The sequence below is a fragment of the Vipera berus genome, assembly GCF_964194415.1.
Source record: "Vipera berus genome assembly, chromosome: Z".
Taxonomy (NCBI): domain Eukaryota; kingdom Metazoa; phylum Chordata; class Lepidosauria; order Squamata; family Viperidae; genus Vipera; species Vipera berus.
This window is the reverse complement of record NC_138205.1, coordinates 56558769-56580216: the sequence shown is the minus strand read 5'-3', so window position 1 is coordinate 56580216 and position 21448 is coordinate 56558769. Positions and strand designations below refer to the sequence as shown.

Genomic DNA, 21448 nt, shown 5'->3' with positions numbered 1-21448 from the left:
CAATGCCCATCGACCACTGGGGTTTTCGGTCGTACTGCTCCACCGCTTCTTTCCCGGGGAAATATGCCGCTTCAGCTTCCCATCGTCTCTGGGATTCCATTTGGGGGGAAGACTCCCCCTCCATGGGGCTTCCCTCGTCTCTTGCTTTGTCGCCAGACATTGTATTTGTTGCAAAGTCCCCCGGTAAGGTTTTCCCTTCCAGGTTGACTCTTATAGCAGATTCCGTCTACTGTCAGGACCCACCTCAATCCACATCTTAGGAAATAAGAACTCTTGGATGCAAGTTTAGTCCAAAAGGAAAATGTTTGCTAGGATGGAATCGATTGTGGCAATACAAGACGGAATCTAACAGTTACATTTCAATCCTATATAAAGCATTCCCATTTCAGCCCCCTCCCCTCATCCATTTGGTCAGGCTCCCATCATTTGCTTAGGTGTCAGGCCCTTCCATGGGAAAGGGAACTCTCCTTGTTTTTATTGTTATTGCTTCTTCCTTTTTCAGTTGTAAATGAAGATACGATCCAGATCCCCCTCTCCACCTCCCTCCCCCAGTTCAAACGTTTCCTTGTTGTTTGAAGATCGCCTTAAGTAACCATCCTCTCCCCCGCCTTCGGAGAGATGGCAGAATCCCCAGAATAAGCACAATGTTCTACCTATACATTTATGAAATGTGATATAAATGGATTCTGACTAGTTTCTAAAAACTACGTAAACAACTCATATTATGTAACATGTATTCACTCACCCAAATGAAGTACCAGAACGATCCAGAGAGGAACTGAGACTGCTCTCAAGTAACGCTCCGTGTTTTGGTTCCATCTGAATAACACAGTCAACAGATAGCCTGCTATCAAGGTCCATATCTGAATATTAAAAAAGGAGGTGGAATTTGACAATGTTCAGTATAAATCTCTAACAAACTATTACATTAAGTTCAGTCTATCAGGACTGTGCACTAAAAACTCATAAGCTGAATTCAGTCAGCATATTCCTAGGCATTATATAACTGTTTCATCTTCTTCACTTGAAAAGAAAATGTTTTTCCATTTTAAATGACAGTTAAATAATTTTCTATGATCATAGTCTTGCTTTTGCAGTTTCTCAAATAGATGTTCAGTATTTAATATTTATAAAATCATAGAAATTGAAAGAGGTGGAAGGAAGAAGTGCTTTTTTTGTAAAAGAAAAAGGTGCCGGAACTCACACGTCATACAAACCACCTTGCCTACCCTACAAGGTTCCATCCAAAAAAGGTGCCGGAACTCCGTTCTGAGCATTCTATGAGAAAAAAAGCCCTGGAAGGAAGAATTGGTAAAAGCTAACAGTGGAGATGTACAATCACAGAATCATAGGCTGGAAGGGATCTTCTAGTTCAACCCTTTGCCCAGGGTAGGAGAACTTATTCCATCACGGACAAATGGTTGTCCCTTTTCTTGAAACCCTCCAGTAATGGTGTACCCACAACTTCCGTAGGCAAACTGTTCCATTGATTAATTGTTCTCATTGTCAGGAAATTTCTCCTTAGTTCCAGGTTACCTCTTCTACTGATAAGCTTCCATCTGTTGCTTTTTATCCTGCCCTCCGGTGCTTTCGGAGGATAAACTGACCCTCTCTTCCCTATGACAGCACTTCAGGTATTGGAAGAAACTTATTTAAAAGAAAGAAATCTGGAACACTAAAATTAAAACAGTGAACAACACGAACAACAACCATTTTAAAAGGCAATAAATTTCTTATTAATTTATTAAATTTATTTGCTGCCCATCTGGTGGTTCAGGTGACTCTGAGTGGCTTACATCAAGATAAAACCCACAAACATTCAACAATTTTAAAAGTAAAAACAGAGTAAGATGACAATAATGAAAACAAACTAAGAAACAAAGTATGAAAGGGAAAGGTGGGATGCCTCCTCTATTAGTATATCAACCATTTCCACTCAACAACAACTCCTTCGGGACCCCATGCCAGCTGGCGTAATCAGGTTTTAAGGACTTTCCTGAAGCTGAAAGATAGGGAGCAGATCTTGCCTCCTGTGACAAGATATTCCAAAGGGCAGGAACCAAGGCAGAAAAGGCTCTCCTCCTGCTCCCACCAGCCAGAATACCTTGGTTGATGGGACTTTTCTGCCAGCATGAATGGGAGAATCCCAATGGGGAAAGACAGTTCTGCAGATCACCTGGACCCCTACCATAAAAGGTAACAACCAAAATCTTGAATTGCATCCAGAAGTAGACTGGCAAACAGTGCAGCTCACGTAATGGTAGTGTTATATGTACCATCCTAGATGGCCTCCAAAACTGTTGTCACTGCTGTGTTGTGGACTAATTATAGCTTCTGAATACTCTTCAAGGGTAGCATCACGTAGAGCGTGTTGCAATAATCCAAGCAAGAAATGACCAGCGTGTGAGTGACTAAGTGCAGGGCCTCATGATCCATAAAAGGGCACTATTGGCATACCATGCAGTTATTCAAAAGCTGTCCTTGTTCTTTAACTTTTCTCAAGTTAAAATATTTATTTGTATTTATTTTTATTAAATGTAACTCCAACTCCAGAGGACTCTGGGTAGCTTATGTTTTAAAAATAAGAACAATAAAACAAAAAGGAAGTACCATGAACATCTGGAAGGAACAAATAAAACACCTCAAAAAACAAACTGGCAGGAGCTCAGCAATCACTCTAATCTGAAGCCTGAACAAAGCCAAATTTTTAAAGACTTTCAGAACATCAGCAGGGTGGGAATCATGCAGATTTCTGGAAGAATACCGTATTTTCTGGCATATAAGAAAGACGACCCCCCAACTTTTGAGATGATTTTCAAGATTTTTCGTCTTATACGTCGGAAAATCAGCGAGCCCGGGAAGGCACGCCCTCCCCTCTCACTGTGGAGGAAGCAGGGCAGGCTGGCGTCTGGCGGGAGCCGGCAGGGCAGTCCTGCGCACGCGCGCGCTCCCCAGCTGTTAAGGAGCACTCCTTAGCAGCCGGGGAGTGCGCGCGTGTGCAGGACTGTCCTGCCGGCTCCTGCCCGACGCTCTTCCCTCTTGAGGCAGCATCCCCGAGGACTCCTTAGGAGCCGGGGAGCGATGCTGCCTCAAGAGGGAAGAGCGTCTGGCGGGAGCCGGCAGGGCAGTCCTGCGCACGCGCGCACTCCCCAGCTGTTAACGAGCACTCCTTAGGACTAATTTATAATCTCTCATGTAAGAAAATGCTGGGGGGAAAAAAAGAGAATTCATAATATGGTTTGCCCTGAAAAGGGATTTTGATGGTTATCATGTGTGTTTGCAAAGGATTCACGGGTCGGGGAAAGGGAGGCATGTGGAGGAATGCTAATGACCAAACCCTCATATCAATGGTACAATGATTTTGTCGTATCAGTGGTACAATCATTTTGACGTCATCTTGGCTTGTTAAAGTTACCGGTGCGTGCAGCATGTAGGTGTATTCAAACACAGAGCCAGAGAGGTAAGAGTGTAGAAAGGCGAGGTGCCAATATGTGGAGAAAAGAAAGGATGTGACCTATTAAAAATGCCTAGCACTTACTTAAGTAACTACAAAGATTCAGCAAACGGAGTAAGCCCGGTGGAAGAAGAACTGCCGTGGCTGCCTCTTCAGAGGGAAGGAAGAACGCGCGCCTCGCCTCCCCTATCCCAACGCCGCCTGCTGCCACGGTCTAGGGTTGGGTTACCTATAGCCCACATGTACGTCGGGCGCTTTCTCCCCTTCCAATTTTTTTTTCACGACAAATGACACCCTCTTGCGGCGGGGGGGACGCACGTTGAGGGGTGGCAGCGGCAACGCCCGCAAGACAGCGCGAAAGAGACAAAGCCGCGCTAGAAAGGCGGGCGGCGCGCGGCAGCATCCGGAGCTTGCGCGAGGGGCATCTGGGAGGCCGGCATGCGAGCGCGGGAGAAATTCTGGCGCGGCGCGAAAGCAGGTGCTGCTCGCCCGCCTGCCTGTGCACTCACTCGCTGGCTGGCTCTCCCGCTCGCTCGCTCCCCGGCTCCTCGGGGATGCTGCCTCAAGAGGGAAGAGCGTCGAGCGGGAGCCGGCAGGACAGTCCTGCACACGCGCGCACTCCCCAGCTGCTAAGGAGTGCTCCTTAACAGCTGGGGAGCGCGCGCATGCGCAGGGCAGTCCTGCCGGCTCCCGCCCGATCGCTGATTTTTTTCCGGCATATAAGACGACTGGGCGTATAAGACGACCCCCCAACTTTTGAGGTGATTTTCATGGGTTAAAAAGTCGTCTTATACACCGGAAAATACGGTAGTATTCCAGAAGGCAGGGACTGCAATGGAAAAGGTATGTACTCTAGGTCCCAAGAGATTATATTGTTTAATCTCTGGAGTAATGTAAGACAACCTTTATTGTCATTTTTTTACTGTGGGCACACAGGCACACATTAAAAATAAATTTCTTTTGCCTACTCTCAAAAGTGTATACATACATAACACAAGGTTAATACTGTATGGAACAAATCTGTGACTGAATCTGGATGTTCTGTTTCGCATACCACGAAGCCTCCTCCCAGAAGGTTAACAAGGAAAACAGATCGTGAAGAGGATGTGTGGTGTCCCAGACAATACTGCAGACCCTGCTCAAGCAACACTTTTATGCTATGTCCTGGATAGAAGAGAGTGAACTGCCAATAATCTTTTCTGCCATCCTCACCACACCCTGCACCACCTTCCTATCTGAAGCAGTAATGCTTCCACACCAGACTTAATGTAATATGACAGGATGCTCTCAATCATCCTTCTAGAGAAAGTGGTCAGGACAGGGGAAGGAAGATGTACTTTTCTCATGCAATGCAGAAAATGCTGCTGTGCCTGCTTCACCAGTGTCTCGCTGTTGAGCGACCAAACCAGCCTACTCATTACCTGCACACCCAGAAATTTGATGCTGCTAACCATCTCCACAGGTGAATCATTAATACACAGAGGAGTGTGGCTGTGCCTGCCTTTTCTGAAATCGACAATGATCTCTTTAATTTTTCTAATGTTTAAAACTAGGCTGTTTTTATTACACCAGTTCATCAAACTCTCTACCTCCTTGCAGTAAGCACCCTCATCTTGAATAAGGCCCACTACTGTTGTATTGTCCCCATACTTCACAATATGGTTGGTGGCAAACCTTGCACAGCAGTCATGGGTCAACAGGGTGAACAACAGCAAACTTTGGATGCAGCCCTGAAGAGAACCTGTGCTGAAGAAAATGGTGTTAGAAATTAGTCCCAACTCACACATATTGGGACCTGTCAATAAGAAATCAAGAATCTAGTTGCACAAAAAAGTATTAAAATCTAAAAGGCCCAGTTTGTCTTTAGATGCTGAGGAATGATTATATTAAATGCCGAACTGAAGTCCACAAACAGCATTTGCACATATTTCTTTTCTGTACAGTGATTTGGACAGTAAGCAAACTGAAACGAGTCAAATGCTAGAGCAGGGGTGTCGAACTGCCGGCCCACAGGCCAGATGCGTCATGAAGAAACTGTGCCCACCCCATTGCCGGCAATTGTGAAAAAGCTCCGATATGTCACAAGACGTCATGTGGTGTCGCGAGTTTGACATGTCTCTGCTAGAGGGAATCTAGATACAATAATGTCCTTTATCAGCCTCTCAAAACATTTCATAATGATGGATGTAAGTGCAACTGGACGGTAATCACTGAGACCCGTAATTGTAGACTTTTGGGGCACTGGCAAAATAATGGCCATCTTAAAACACAAACTGTAAGCTCACTAAAGAGAGAAGATGGTAAGGAAATAAACAGGCATCAGGGAGAGCTGCTTAACTCATACTTTGCATCAGTTTTCACACAAAAAGAAACTATAGCCCAAAAAAACTACTGCAAAAGACATACTAGAAACAAAATTAAAATAAGGAAGAAAATGGTAAGAGTACTCCTATCCGACCCTGACAAAGAGAAATCACAGGGACCCGACAGACTACATCCTAGAGTTCTGAAGGAGCTGGCAGTTGTTATCTCAAAAACATTGCACCACATCTTTCATAAATCCTGGAGCACCGGGGAAGTACCAGAGGATTGGAAAAGGGCTAATGTGGTCCCCATCTTCAAGAAAGGGGGAAAAATGGACCCAGGAAACTACAGACCAATCAGTTTAACATCAATACCTGGGAAGATCCTAGAAAAGATAATCAAAAAAAGGATCTGCGAACAACTAGAAGCAAAGTCATAACTAGTAGCCAGCACAGGTTTGTTTAAAACAGATCATGCCAAACCAATCTTATTTCATTCTTTGATAAAGTGACTAAACTAGTAGACCAGCGAAATGCTGTGGATGTAGTATTCTTAGATTTCAGTAAGGCATTTGATAAAGTTGACTACAACCTACTCCCTGATAAACTAGAAAAAGGTGGAATATACAACACCAGATAAATATGTAGTTGGCTGACAAACCATACTCAATGAGTAGTCCTCAATGGCACTACATCCACATGGAGAGAAGTAAGCAGAGGGGTACCACAAGATTTCCATCTTAGACCCAGTACTCTTCAATATCATCATAAATGACTTAGATGAGGGAATTGAAGGGGAAATCATCAAATCTGCAATGACACCAAATTGGCAGGAGTAGCCAATACCCCAGAAGACAAATTCAGGATCCAAAAAGATCTTGACCAACTTGAACAATGGGCAAAATGAGTTTCAATGTAGAGAAAAGCAAAGATTTACATTTAGGCAGGTTGTTCACTCTATACTTGCAGCACTCAAATTATTTGAAGCGAGGACAATAGCACATTTTTTATGGTGCCCAAATGTCCCCTTCTCCAATTTTGCATCATTAGAACTTGTACAATCTACCTCTAGTAATAATTAAGGGAATTCCCATACAGCCCCTAGTGCCAAAATCCAGCAACTCAAAAAGGGATTTCAATATTGCTGTTCTCCATAAACCCTCAGCAATTAGTCAATTGGTTGACCAGCAGGTTTCTGGATAGCAACATACTACTGGAAAACTGTTTGGTGGGCTGCTAATTCTCATTCTTTCCAAGAATAATTGGGAGCAAGGTTTGGGCTGTTGCTTTGCCTTGCTTCCCACATCACTTATGATGCAAGTGATCTTGATTAATCTTTTAAAAGGCAGTGCAACACTGCAACCTTCCCTATTTTTTTTAACATTAGGAATAGAAATGCCCTAACAGGTTGAAATAGTTAGCCATGAAACAATAATCACTTTGATTTTTAAAATCAATTAACTCTTTTATTCTGTACTCAAAAGTACTAGTGGGTTAAACTTAGGATTCAACCTGTTAGGGCAATTTTATTCTTCCCTAATGTTAAAAAATATTCTATCTGATTTATACACTGTTGAAAAATAGCTTCATTTATTTATTTGCTCATATGCCTTACAAATGAATCTATGCTTGGTTCTACTCTGTTTAAATTTATAAAAAAATAGAGAAATGCATCATAGGTAAGAAGGGGATGGCGACTGCTTGTTTCTTGCTTAAATGTACAGTTTGACTGAATACAAGACAAGCATTTGGTACCAAAACAGCTTGCACACATATTTCTAGTTCAAGGTCTATTACAATCCCAGAAGACTGTCACGATGTCCTTGAAATCTATTACTACAATATTCCTAAACATTGAAATTCTAGTCTAATAATACAAGCATTGTTATGAAGAGAAAGCATTAAAATTATATTAAACAAAACATTAGAATTAGCAATTAAAATAATAAAGTAGAAACAGCATTATTGCATTTATATTTGATACCATATTTTCAATCAAAACAACACGTATTGTAAATCCAGCTTTTTAAAAAAGCAATATATAACTTTTCTGTAATCCATTTCATTCCTTCTATGATCTGTTTCTTGTTTAATCGATTACATTTGTAACAAGAAATTATTTAAATGACGCTCAATAATTATTTTCAATTCTTTCCTATAGACTCTCATTACTTTCAAAAAGCATTGTCATTTTTAATGCCCTTCAGTTCAATGATTTTGCAGTTTAGCACAGTTTAGGGGGGGGGGGGTAACCTTAGTTCAAATTGCACTGAGGTAATTCAAGTCGCTACTGGTTAAACTTGTTCGTTCAAAAATCTTCACGCATGCGTCCCACCTATGAATTTTCTCCGAAATTTACTCGTAATGCTAATTCACGTGGGTTAGACTGACCAACAGGCTGGGCCGGACGTGGTGGTTGGTTAATATGTAACTCGCTATAACGAGTAAATCCACCTATGCCGCTACTTTCACAAAGTTTATTATAACTTACCCAACGGCTACTGAAATAATCTAGTCCTCGGCAAATGATGCTGGCGGAATACTCAAGAGCGACCTGGACTCCAAAGGAAGTACCGACGCAGTATAGTCCATACAAAACGGGACTTCCGGCACTCAAAAGGATAAGAAGCCGACGGCGCCCTATGATCTCATTGCCCACTGTTTCGGCGGCCGCATTAGCAAAAAACAGTGGCGATAAGAAAGTAGCCAAAAATACTGGTGTGTTAGAATGGCGGAGGCGACGCAGCCAGCGACGGCCAAATGCCGTCAGGGAACTTTTGAACGGGTGCAAAAAGGTGCCGCATAGGACAGCCCACAGTAGTGGACGCAAAAACGCCTCGAGGATAAAATAAATGAGTACTCCCACCCCACAGCATAGTCCCACCAGCACCAGAGCTCCGGTGTTGTAGAAGGCCTGGCGCAGCGGTTTCTCCAGACGCGGCAATTGCAGAGGAGGAGGTGGTGGATAATGCAGAGGATCTGGGTCGAGTTCAGATTCTGATATCGGACTTGAAGAATCATCATACTTGTATTTAATCATATCGCTCAGCTAAGACGTTAATATTATTGCTATGTCCCACATCTCACCACACTCCAGCTTAAAAAAGCACCGCACCAACCGTAGAAAAGCAATGAGGCCGCACTGAATTCTGGGGAATGCAATTCCCTATCTCAGCCACTAGGCATTAATAAATACGGTTCCGGGAACGCACACACTGGCATTCGGCTTTTAACAGAGCCTGAAATGTAACAGCTGCCCGTTACGCATAGAGCACGTATACCTGCTTTTATTTAAAAAGCTAACATTTTTCTGCTGAAGATTGACAGAATCCTTACCATTTTTGAGGATATTTTAATCCAACCGATTAAGCGGTTTTGTGCCATAAAATTTTATTTCATTTGATATGTGTTGTTATTATTATCATAAATTGTTATTCAGGACATCAACAGGCAGGTATAAAATATGACACATGGTCGACATTGTATTCATTTAACTTTGGTAATTTTCAATTAATGCATAGAAACTTCAGCAAAACATCTGGAAGAAAACTCAGAGCACCAAGGACCCCATGATTCAGCCCTGAGCGACAAATACCCTCTTCTATCAACCACATAGTCAGAAAATCCTAATTCAAAGTTTATCATTAATCTCTGAACAATATAGGGAGGGAATGAGGTGAGAAACTTAAATTAGTCTGAAGTTATCAATCTATAAAACAAATGCAATTTCTTTTCTAAATTTTAGAGGCTTTCTGTCTTATTTTCTGGAAGCCTGAAAAAAGTACAAAAGTATGTTTGTGCAGAAGAAATGGATATGAAAGAAAATAGATACAGAATTTAAAATACTTTGGTTAGAGAAATGGACTGTAAGTAACATTTATTAGAGACAATGCAATATAGTTAAAAAAATAAAATGCACCCAGTATGGAGTTACCTTGCTTGCAATAGTAGTATGTATAGCTGATGAATGTTTAAGGTGTTAATGATAAGTTAGAATTAGATTAAGATAAAATCAAGGAGGAAAGGAATAAAATAGATGTCAGGACATGATTGTGCTGTTCTAAAGTACAAATGGGAGCAAGAACATTATTTCTATACTATTCCACTATTTTCTTCAGTTAAGCCTGTTCTAGTTTGAATCTTTAAAAGGTAGCACTCAGAACAGGAGTATCTGAACAAGGTGTATAGAAAGTCAGGCATGTTGAGTTGCATAAAGTTGAAGGAACTTTGAAGTTGAAAGAGAAAAATATATCTTTTACAAAAGTGGCTTTTTCGCTCTTACCCAACAATATGAATCACAAGTATTTCAGGCAAAACCAAAGTGTTTATGGGGAGAGGATTAATTTTTTATAGGGTATACAAATAAATGAGACATACATTTAGTATATTTGATATGTGAGAAAACAAGTGATCAAATAAAAGATACTGATTACATGTGACTATTGAACAATAGAGAACATTGACTTTAGATAGTATTCCACAAGCAGCAAATGTATGGGTTGCATTACTAACTCTCCCAGTTGGACTTGCAACTTGAAAGTATAAAATATGCTCTCTATTGTTTATGAACAGGCTAGTTTATGCACATTAAAAAAGTGACTCATTAAAAAGAAAACAAGGTTTTCTGAACCTTAGAAGGAGATATGGATGCCATGCTAAAAGTATTTATACCATCTTTATTAAAATAATAAAACATAAAATTCTAGATAATATAACCAACACAGAATATGCATTTGTTTAATAGGTTTATATTTCACTTTTTTATTTCAACAGGAACTATTGTCCTCATCTACAACTACTGTTGACAGAATTTATAATTGCTTTTGCCTTTTTTAGCAACACAACACTTATGATTTACCCAGATCTTTTTCACAAAAGTTCTGTGCCAAGCCAAATATACCCATACTATATCTGGTCATCACACAGAGAATCTCCTTTATGAATTTGTTGGCCAGAGCACCTGACAATTTTTTTAATCTGATGTATGTTTCCAAAAGACATACAGACTCAGGGAACTTTATTTCTGCACAGAAGTAATGAGGGTATCTCACTGATCTTTTAACAAGGACAATTAAATATTATTTGTACATAACTTTTATTCCTTTTTAAATCAAGAAAATTATAGAAAAAAGATCATACGTCAGTTAATGCAAACTTACATATCTAGTACTTGTGCTTAAGCTTCATCTATCCCATAATACTCTTAGCATGTAACATGCTTCCCTCATTATAGTAGTGATGAGCTTTTTACTATCATAATAGCCTATCACAAACTCTCAGTTTGTGTGTGTATTCCTAAAATCACAATATAGGTAGTCTTCAACTTACAATAATTTGTTTAGTGAGCACTTGAAGTTACAATAGCACTGAAAAAGTGACATGTTGCAGCATCCACATGGTCAGATTATTAAAATTCAGATACTTGGCAACTGGTTCATATTTATGATGGTTGCAATGTCCTGGGGTCATATGATCACCTTTTGCAACCTTCTGACAAGCAAAGTTAATGAGGAAACCAGATTCATTTAACAACTGTGCTACTAACTTAACAATTGAATGATTCACTGCAAGAAAGGACATAACCGCCCTGAGTCCTTCGGGAAAGGGCGGTATATAAATATAATAAAATAAATAAAATGGGGCAAAAATCACTTAACTATCTTGCTTACCAACAGAAATTTTGAGCTCAATTGTGGTTCTAAGTTGAGAATGTATTTTAAAAGATTTGTCTTGTTTGTTGTTCTTTGATAGGAATGGCCACAAAATTGAACACATTAAAATGTTTAAATAGGTGATTACATAATGCCTGTTTGAATTATGTAATCCAAAATCTTGAAAACAGAAGCTAGTTCTGGTAATTGGAATTTTTTTACTGATAACCACTCTATTTAAGCCTTTAACTACATTAAAGTAGTATATTCCTAAGTGTGTACTCAATTATATGTAGGCATGCAACTTAGACTCTATACCTTCTTAATTAGAAATTGTGCAATCAACATTTTAAAGAAGTTTCTTTCAAATCACATGCAGCATTTCCTATATTATTCTTTAATTCTGCTGGAATTGCCAAGTTTAAATAAAGACATGACTAATATTTTCTTTATAGTACAGGTAAAAATTAATATTCTTATCCACAGAACTGACCTCTTTGATGTACGATCACTTTAGTGCTAGATGGAAGAGATATTTAGTCATGTTATTTATCTCAAAAACGCCTTCATCTTTAAGGAATTAGTCCATTAAGAAGGTACTGACATGATGTTTTTATGGACTTGGAAAGATAATTAAATCAGTCCTGCCTTTCCAGAAATATACTGCTGAGTTTTAAGATTATTATTACTGCTAATAATATCATGTTATACACTGATTACATTTAAGAAATCACATAGGTCTAGTGCCCTCTTTGCAATTGTTTTGCATTTCTTTTCTTTTTTCTTTTACCTTATTCTTGGTTTGGACTGGATGCCTGTACATTTAATTTCTAACATGCATTTGCATTTGTTTCTGATGTATGTATATTATTTTAATATTTTATTTCTGTCTTCTACCCCACTTGTGTCAGATGCAATGTTGTATTATCCTCGACATTGTCCAAAATCTTTTTTTTAATAAAAAAAGTGAGCAGACCTGATTCTTGTGGCCTATCTTCACTGAAGAGATTTCCTACATAGAGAAAACTAAGTGTCAGGACCCACCCCAATCCACGTTTTAGGAAAGAAGAACTCTTGGAGACAGGATTGTCCAAGCAGGAGCTTTTACTAAAACATGATTGTCAGTGGAAAATTTAGACAGGATCTGGAAACTGTGTTGCAGATTGATACTTTTAAAGTGTTCCCAAGTAAAGCCCCCTCCCTTCAGTCCATTTGGTCAGTCCAGGATCAATTAAGGTTTAGGTGTCAAAACCTTCCATGGGAAGAGGGATCTTCCATGCCTTTACGACATTTACTTCCTCCCCTTCAGATTCTAATCGGAGATACAAACCAGAATCTCTCCCCCTCCCCTTTCTTTGTTCTTCTCAGTTCAAAGGTTCTTTCCCTGGTCTTTGATGACGGCCTCCAGGCAGGCTGAATAAGCAACCTTGCATCTAATGGATAGGGATAGCCAATAAACATCTTTTCTCCTCCTCCTTGGGAATGGCAGAATTCAGTGAGAGGTGTGAGATTTGGGAGTATACAGATAGGGATTTAGGAATGGGATATAAATGGATTCTGACAATCTGCCCTCCTTAAAAGAAAGATAGGTCCATCTGTAGAGGAAATAAAATATAAATGTTAGCCTGGTTTGTTAGGATGTTCTATATGAAACCTCTTAAGTAACTTTGGTGCCCTAACATGGTGTTTATTGACCCACTCATTTTCTGAGGAGGGGAGGTGTTTCCAAGCTACTAGATACTGAATTGCTCCATGGTGTTTCCTGTTATCCAAAGAACAGTTACTTCAACCATCTTGGGGATGAGGGTCAGAGCATCCTCTGTAAGTAGTGATAAACCCAGTAAGCCAGCCAAGGTCCTGATTATCACTGCAATAACAAAGGAATATATGTCATTGGCCACCAAGTAACAGAAAGCATTCTGTTACAAAATTAAAGGGAGGAAATGAAGGGTTCTGGAGCAAAGGGAAGTTGTTTAGTCTAACAGTTGCTTTCTTGCTTTTTGTAATCGGCTTTTGCACCAGGGAAATATCATGCAAACGTGGGAAACATGTAAATGGATGCAATATACTGAAGGAGGGAATAAAGGAGTGTACAGGAATGATTGATGTCTTTCTTATGATGTAATGGCTGTTGACTGATTTTCATTGGCTAAAAAAGTTTATAAAGCAATGCTACCAACTTTCTAAGGTGAGGCACTTCTGGACGTAATTCTGCCAGCGTTCCACCCAGCTGCTTAATTTGATCAAATAAAGTGCTGCTTGATCAAGAAGTCTCCACTTGGCTTATCTGATTAGATTGATATGATATCTCAAGTTCATGTAAGGAACTGGGACCTTACAATTGGAAGGGATCTTAGCGATCATCTAGTCCAATCCTCTGCTCAGGCAGGAAACCCTATACCATTTCAGACAAATGGCTATCCAATCTCTTCTTAAAAACTTCCAGTGTTGGAGCATTCACAGCTTCTGGAGGCAGGTTGTTCCACTGATTAATTGTTCTGTCAGGAAATTTCTCCTTAGTTCTAGGTTGGTTCTCTCTGATTAGTTTCCATCTGTTGCTTCTTGTCCTGCCTTCAGGTGCTTTGGAGAAGAGGTTGACTCCCTCTTTTATGTGGCAACCCCTGAGATATTGAAACAATGCTATCATGTCACCCCTTGTCCTTCTCTTCATTAAATTTGACATACCCAATTGCAGCAACCGTTCCTTATACCTTTTAGCCCCCAGCCCGCTAATCATCTTTGTTGCTCTTCTCTGTATTCTTTCTAGAGTCTCAACATTTTTTTTACTTTGTGATGATCAAAACTAAATGCAGTATTCCAACTGTGGCCTTACCAAGGCATTGTAAAGTGGCATTAACACTTCACATGATCTTGATTCTATCCCTTTGTTAATGCAGCTTAGCAATGAGTTGGCTTTTTGGGCAGCTGCATCACACTGCTGGCTCATATTTAAATGTCTGTCCACTAGGAGTCCAAGATCCCGCTCACAGTTGCTACTATTGAGCAAACATGCTTGTTCAGGAATTCTGGGAGTTGAAGTCCACGAGTCACAAAAGAGCCAAGCTTGCTTACCCCTGACCTATACTATACCTGTGCATTTGTTTTTTCTTGCCTAAGTGAGGAACCCTTACTTTTTTCACCACTGAATTTCATTTTGTTAGATAGTGTCCAATGTTCAAGTCTGTGGAGATCCTTCTGTATCTTAAGCCTATCTTCTAGAGTTCTGGACTTCTCCAGGCAGTCTCCGGAGTCAACTCTGGCCAAACTTCATCCTTTCATCTTCAGTCAGATTTATTGTCTTGAGATTCCTTGTTTTAACAATGGACTTTGCTAGCTCTGCTGCCCCCTTGAAAGGGTTGCTTTTCCTAACAAAAGAAAATAATCCCAGGTATTTAGACAAGGACTTGCCAAACTTCCCCATCATTGCTAGCAAATCAGATTCCTAGGACCTTCCACTTCTGCCACAATTGGAATGGGCTCAACATCTATGGACAACATTTTAGAAAGAGTTTATATTCTCACATCTCTCAATTAGAACTATGATAGCTTTCTCAAATGTTGTTTTCAGATGCTCCTGACAAATGAAGTGAGGAAAATAGAATGTTTTCACTAAAAAAAGAGAATAGTCTTATACAACTAATTTTTCTATTTTGCTATCAAATCAATATTGTTACATTCCCCAGTCTTTTTTAATATGTTACATTTTCATTTTGTACTGCAAATGTTGTGGATTTAATCACACTGTCTTATTTCACTTCCTGCTACTTTTTTATGATATACTTTATAGTCATACTTTTAGTTATAGATATAAAAAGATCTGATACTGTATTCTGCATTTGGGAAGCTGAAAATATTATTGAAAATTTTCTAGAGATGCAATAAATAAATGAATACATACATACAAGGGTAATCTTGCCATATAGAAATGCCATGTGAATGTTCTACATATTTGTAAAACACCAGAAAATCTATAGACTTTATGATTGGTAGCCACTAGGGCCAGGAGTAATAAGAACCTTAGCCCAATACAACTGCATTTGCTCCAGATAGGAGAATGGCTATTCTGAAATAGGATAAGGATAACAATAGTTTAGTTTAGTTTAGTTTAGTTTATTAATATTTCTATACTGCCCTTCTCCCGAAGGACTCAGGGCGGTGAACAGGGCAAGAATAAAATGCAAAATTACAAATATTAAAAGAAGATTAAATAGTTGCCCATTAAAAAACAATTAATACAATACATTTATAAAAACCCCAAAAATACAGCAATAAAAACCCCACCAATCCCCCATCAGGCCAGGCCGGCTTCTTCGAATAAAAATGTTTTTAGATCGCGGCGAAAGGAGCGAAGATCGGGCGCCATCCGGAGCTCTACCGGTAACTGATTCCATAGTTCCGGAGCGCCCACAGAGAAGGATCTCCCCCTGGGGGCCACCAATCGACATTCTCTGATCGGTGGCACCCTGAGGAGTCCTTCTCTGTGGGAACGCACAGGGCGCAGGGAGGTTGATGCCGGCAGCAGGTGTTCCCTGAGGTATTCCGGACCCCTGCCATGTAGGGCTTTAAACACCATTACTAGTACCTTGAATCTAACCGGAAGACAACTGGTAACCAATGCAGCTCACGGAGCAGAGGTGTAACATGGGAGTATCGGGAGACTCCCAACACAACTCTCGCGGCTGCATTCTGTACCAGTTGGAGCCTCCGGGTGGTCCTCAAGGGCAGCCCCATGTAGAGAGCGTTGCAGTAGTCCAGACGAGAGGTCACGAGCGCGTGAGTGACCGTGCATAAGTCATCCCGGCCTAGATAGGGCCGCAACTGGCGCACCAGGCGAACCTGGGCGAAAGCCCCCCTAGTCACAGCCACTATATGATCTTCCAAGGTAAGCTGTGAATCTAGGAGGACTCCCAAGTTGCGAGCCCTATCTACGGGGGGTAATAGTTCACCCCCCATGGAGAGAGATGGAATATCCAAATTGGCCTGGGATGAAGGTATGCAAAGCCACTCAGTCTTGTCGGGGTTGAGTTGAAGCCTGTTCCTCCCCATCCAGACCCGAACCGCCTCCAGGCAACGGGACATCACGTTGAGGGCATCACTGGGGTGGTTTGGGGTCGAAAGAAAAAGCTGGGTATCATCAGCGTACTGATGATACCCAACTCCAAAGCCACGAATGATCTCACCCAGTGGTTTCATATAGATGTTGAACAGGAGAGGCGAGAGGACCGACCCCTGAGGAACTCCACAAACGAGAGACCTCGCGGTCGACCTCTGCCCTCCTGTCAACACCGACTGCGAACGTCCCTGGAGATAGGAGGAGAACCACTGTAAAACCGTGCCTCCCACTCCCAGTCCCCTGAGACGCCGCAGCAAGATACCATGGTCGATGGTATCGAAAGCCGCTGAGAGGTCTAATAGGACTAGAACAGAGGAATGTCCCCTGTCCCGAGCCCTCCAGAGATCATTCACCAACGCGACCAATGCCGTCTCCGTGCTGTACCCGGGCCTGAAACCCGATTGGTACGGGTCTAGATAATCCGCTTCATCCAGGACCAGAGGGAGCTGATGCGCCACCACACTCTCAACAACCTTCGCAAGAAAGCGAAGGTTGGAGACCGGACGAAAGTTGTTCAATACAGCTGGGTCCAAGGCAGGCATCTTGAGGAGAGGCCTCACCACCGCCTCTTTCAAGACGGCAGGGAAGCTACCCTCATTCAAAGAAGCCAATATAACTGCCTGGAACCAGCTGCGTGTCCTCTCCCGTGCTGCATAGACCAGCCAGGAAGGGCACGGGTCCAATAAACGTGGTGGAGCTCAGCCTCCCCATAATCCTGTCCACTTCCTCCGGAGTCACAGAATCAAACTCCTCCCAGGTGATATCGACAAGACCGCCCGTGTCCTGATCGTCAGACTCTGCCCAGTCAGAGTCCAGACCGGTCCGAATCCGAGCAATTTTGTCCGACAGATGTTGGTTAAACTCCTCGGCACGACCCTGCAAGGGTTCCTCCCTCACCTCTTGATTAAGGAGGGAGCGAGTCACCCTAAACAGGGCGGCCGGGCGATTATCTGCGGACGCGATAAGGGTAGCAAAGTGATTAGACCTCGCCACCCTTATCGCAGCGAGATAAGACCTGATATAGGCTCTTAGTCGCAATCGGTCGGATTCGGATCGGCTGGATCTCCAACCGCTCTCTAGGCCCCATCTCCGACGCTTCATCTCCCGGAGCTCCGCGGAAAACCATGGAGCTCGACGGGATCTGCACCGGGTCAGGGGCCGCAAGGGTACAACTTGGTCAAGAGCCTCAGTGGCTGCCCTTTCCCAGGCTTCCACTAGGGCATCTGCCGAGCTGTGAGCGAAGGAGGCAGGTGGGGACCCCAGCGCTGCCTGGAACCTCTCGGGATCCATCAAGCGTCTGGGGCGGTACCATCTAATTGGTTCCACGAACCCACGGCGGGGGGTGGCAAAACGGAAGACCAGCCGCAGGAGATGATGATCGGTCCATGACAGGGGCATAACAATTGGGAAGCCCCCACCAAGATCATCTAACCACCGTCCAGATAAGAAAATCAGGTCAAGGGTGTGGCCTCCCACATGAGTCGGTCCAGAAATTACTTGCGTCAGGTCCATGGCCCTCATGGAAGCCATGAACTCCCGAGCTAACTCAGATGATCCTCCCAGAGATGGTAGATTGAAGTCCCCCAAAACTATAAGTTTCGGGAACTCAATCACCAACCCAGAGAGGACATCGAGAAGCTCAGGCAGGGCTGCTGCTGCATGACTAAGCGAAAGGTACACCAGCAGCAAGCCCAACTGTGCACCAGGGCCGCATCTCAAGAAGAGAGACTCACACCCGACTATCTGGGGAACGGTGGCCTCCCGCGGACACAAGGTCTCCCTCATAACAACAGCCACACTCCAACCCCTACCCTGAGCCCGAGGCCGGTGTAGCACCCGGAAACCTGGTGGGCAAAGATCAACCAGAGGAATCCCGCCCTCTGGGCCCAACCAAGTCTCCGTGATGCAAGCCAGGTCCGCCTGCTCACCCTCGACCAAATCACAGATGAGAGGAGCTTTGTTAGCGACAGACGTGGCATTCAAGTACACCAGCCGGAGCTCAGGAGGCTGCACATCCTCACTCCCGGGACCTCGGGGCGGAACCAGAGGGTCGGAGTGCCTCACCGCTTGTAAGCAGTACCCTCCCCCCTCCCTAACCCCCAAAAAAATTTAGACAAAAAACTAACCAGGGGCCTCTTGTTGGGTTTACGTCGAAGGCCCCTACCCGTGCCCAGCCATCTCTCAGGGTCCCAATAAATGGGCCCTTCCTCGAGATTATAAGCAGCTAGAAAGGCGGGTCGCACCCAGGAAGGGGGAGCACCCCTGAGGGCGAACAAGTCCGTGAAAGAGTACTTAAAATAAGGCATAAGGAGCAGTCCAGATAAAAGGCAGTCCATAGTCGATAGTCAATAAGGAGGATCTAGACAGAGGATAAATAGGTGTCCCAGCCCTCCACCCAGCTACTGCCACTCAGCTGGGTGAACCCCCCGGGCAGGCCGACCACCGTCCTCTCACGATGATCGCAGAGCCAATTCCCGGGGGGGGGTTGGTCTGAAACAACCACTCTGGGTATAGCATGCCCCATTGAGCTCTCACCTCTAGGGGCAGCAGATGTAAGTTCAAGCCACCCTCTCACGGTGGCTAATACCCAGGGTCCTCTGAATCCTTTGGGGATGCTGTGTAAAAGACAATGCACGATAGTTTGTAAAGGCAGGAGTATAGTAATGTAGCAAGCCATCATAGTCTGCTCTGCTAACGGCCAAGTCCTCCGCTGCTCCGCCATTCCAGGAGGTTGTACCTGGCCACAACTCCATGGGCCCTCAGTTCTACAGTCATTGGGGCCTTCCAGAGTGTGATCTACAAAGTCTGACTCCCCCAAGTCTACTGATTTCCCTGGAGCCCCCTCAAAATCCAACGGCACCGACCGGATCACAACAGGTGCCATGGAGAGCGTAGGTCTTTCAGGATCCTCCGGAATAACCAGGGTCCGCTGGACTCCACTGGGCTCCACCGGGGTTAACCGGCTAACCCAGGAACCTTCGGGGCCACCAGAAACAGTGAGGGTGCCAGACCATCTGGAGCAAGCAGAGCAGACAGAGGAGAAGGTAGGTCGACCACAACACCACCGCCGAGCCATCGAGGCCGCTACCACTGCCGGAGCGCCGCTACGGACGCCGCCGCCATCACCATTGCCACCAGAACGCCGCCGAAGCCGAAAACAATCCAGGAGACGCCATCGCCACCGCCGATGGAAAGCGGGCCGAAAAGGCCCGGCGGCAGCGGGACAAACAGTCCGAGAGGAGCAGGCCAAACCGCAGCGGTCGATAACAAAGTGGCCCAGAACGGCCCGGGAGCAACGCCGACGCCGCCGTCGCCATCGAAATGGGCCGAAAGCGCCGTCGCCGACATAGTTGAAAGCAGAACCAGGACGACCAAAGAAACGGCCCAAAGCGGTCCGCAAACATCTCCGCCGAAGTCGTCAACAGTCGGGAGCCATCCGAAGACGCCGGCTCCGTCGCCGCCGAAAACACCGCCACCAGCCGCCGAAAACGCCGAAAATGCCAGACGCCGTCGAAAGCAGCTCGGAGGTTGCCCGACACAGCGGAAAGATGCCGCGAACATCCAGCCCGGCAAGCAGCAGACCAACAGCCCAGCGGAACGCCAACAACCAGGTTAGCAGGCAGCAGACAGCTTTGTCCAGCTGCCTAAATCATTGCCACTGCACTTCACCCCAACACAGAGGGTATAAAACACCCCTGAGGGGCTCCTAGGACACCTCTTTTCTAGGACCTGCAGAGCTCAGCCTAACACGTCCGCCTGCACGTCCGCCATCTTAGATCCCAATAAAATAAAAAGGTGAATAACAAATAATGTATTTAATAATATAATATTTAGTAATAACTGCTCTAGATAAGTAGGATCAGGGCTTTTTTTGTCATAGAATGCTCAAAACGGAGTTCCGGCACCTTTTTGGGATGAAACCTTGTAGGGTAGGCAAGGCGGGTTGTATGACATGTGTGAGTTCTGGCACCTTTTTCTTTTACAAAAAAAAAGCACTGAGTAGGATTAGTCTTCTTCATCTTCCTCCCCCTCTTCTGAACTTCTGTAAATACAAAAGGAATAAAAGATGATGTTACAATGTGCTTTTAAAACTACACAGTCTTCTAATCAGGCTGTTCAACCTTTGTCAAGCTATTATTATTATAATAGATCCAGTATCCTTATTCTCAGCTGCTTCCAAAGTAATATCCATATATTGATGTGCCCTATTTTTTCTGAGAAGAGTAAGAATTCCAATATTTCAGAGCTGTTGCAATTTCTGACATGGTGAGTAGTTACCATGCAGAAGAGAGCAACTGTACATAGGAAAGATCAGAGGAGTCCTAAGACAGGCCTGTCACAATTCTGCTTCTTTTTTTAAAAAAAATTATTACAAATTTTATTATTTAAAACTTTGGACAAAGTGTTAATGTTCTGACATTCCTTCTTGTCTTACATCATTTTTGTGTTTTATATACATTTTATATACATACCATTTATATATAATTATACAATATTCAATCTTATCGACCATCTTATTCTAGTAATGTGTGAAATCAGCATCTTGTATATCTCTATTGAGACCTTCCTTTCTGTTCCCCAGGCAGATTGTAGGCACTGGCAGCGGCAGCAGCATGGAGGGCAAACGCACATGTGAGCGGGACAGATGCGCATGGCAGAGGCGCTGCTCGGGGCTGTAGGATGATCACATGGGCGAGTCCCTCCATGTTGGCACTGCCACCAGTGCCTGCAATCTGCCCGGCCTCCCCTCCGGCCCCAAGCAGCACCTCTGCCATGTGTGGCTGTCCTGTTCACGAGGCCTTCTCTTGCCTACTGGATATCAGCAGCCCAGATTTGGTAGCTCCACTTAAGACCTGCTGAGGTGATTTCTCTTCGCTGAGCGGGAGGTGTGACCCAGTGCCTGCCACTACGGCTTACTGCTACTCCC

General features: G+C 43.6%; 1 long non-coding RNA gene across 2 annotated transcripts; it reads right to left on the bottom strand.

Moving 5' to 3' along the window:
- Window positions 1–11568: 11568 nt before the first annotated feature.
- LOC308677488 lies at window positions 11569–20559 on the bottom strand. 2 transcript variants are annotated; one of them, XR_014028502.1, is made up of 4 exons: window positions 20427–20559; window positions 14540–14773; window positions 13108–13275; window positions 11569–13003 (listed from the first exon to the last, which is right to left on the bottom strand). It is a non-coding gene; the product is annotated as an uncharacterized lncRNA (long non-coding RNA). The 2 variants fall into 2 exon arrangements; XR_014028503.1 differs by lacking the exon at window positions 13108–13275.
- Window positions 20560–21448: the final 889 nt, after the last annotated feature.